The sequence below is a fragment of the Nicotiana tabacum genome, chromosome 5, assembly GCF_000715075.1.
Source record: "Nicotiana tabacum cultivar K326 chromosome 5, ASM71507v2, whole genome shotgun sequence".
Taxonomy (NCBI): Eukaryota; Viridiplantae; Streptophyta; class Magnoliopsida; order Solanales; family Solanaceae; genus Nicotiana; species Nicotiana tabacum.
The window spans coordinates 65,148,366-65,149,386 of record NC_134084.1 but is presented as its reverse complement, the minus strand read 5'-3'; the positions used below and the strand labels follow the sequence as shown (position 1 = coordinate 65,149,386).

Sequence of the window (1,021 nt, the reverse complement as noted above, 5' to 3'; positions counted from 1 at the left end):
GTCTTCAGAGGAAAGCCAAACGAAGATCCAAACAACCATCTAATGGACTTCGAGGAGATTATGAACAACTTTCAATACAATTGTGTGTCACAAGATGAAGTTTACTTAAGGGTATTCCCCTTCACACTCAAAGATGATGCAAAGCAGTGGCTTCGAAGCTTGCTTAATGGATTAATTAGAATATGGGATGAGATAACCAGAAACTTCCTTGATAAATATTTATCAACAGCTAAAACAAGCAAGTTTAGAAGAGAAATCCATAACTTCTGCCAGAAAGAGACTGAAATTGTTTTTGAAGCTTGGAAGAGGTTTAAGAAGATAGTCAAAAAGTGTCAACATAGTGGAATTGAATTCTGGATGCAACTCCAGAACTTTTGGGATGGATTGACACCGGCTTTACGTAGAACATTTTAACGACCCGGCCAATTGTTTTAAAAATTTATGCCATGATTCCCTATTAACTGCTTTCCCCATGTTTGTTTCTGCTGTTGTGAGTTGTCGGGGGTAATTATTGGGAGTTTCGGAGAGTTTTGGGACACTTAGTCTCTAAATGAGAGCTTAAGTTTTGGAAATTTAACTAGAGTCGGGACAGTGTGAAGACGGACTCGGAATGTAATTCTGATAGTTCCGTTAGCTCCGTTGGGTGATTTTGGGCTTAGGAGCGTGTTCGGATGATATTATTGAGGTCCGTAGCTAATTTAGGCTTGAAATGCCGAAAATTGAATTTTTGAAGTTTCCGATTCGATAGTGAGATTTTGATCCGAGGGTCGGAATGGAATTCCTGAAGTTGGAGTAGCTCCGTTGTCTTGAATGTGACGTGTGTGCAAAATTTCAGGTTATTCAGACGAGGTTTGATAGACTTTTTGATCGAAAGCGTATTTTGAGAGTTTTTGAAGTTCTTAAGCTTGAATCCGATGCTAAGTTGGTGTTTTGATGTTGTTTTGAGCGTTCTGAAGATTGGAACAAGTTTGAATGATGTTTTAGGATTGTTTGGCCTGTTTTGTTGAGGTCTCGGGGGCCT

The 1,021-nt window shown here is 39.3% G+C and overlaps 1 non-coding gene across 1 annotated transcript; it reads right to left on the bottom strand.

Moving 5' to 3' along the window:
- Window positions 1-240: 240 nt before the first annotated feature.
- Window positions 241-347, bottom strand: LOC142181361 (small nucleolar RNA R71). Its single transcript, XR_012710029.1, has one exon. It is a non-coding gene; the product is annotated as a small nucleolar RNA R71 (small nucleolar RNA).
- Window positions 348-1,021: the final 674 nt, after the last annotated feature.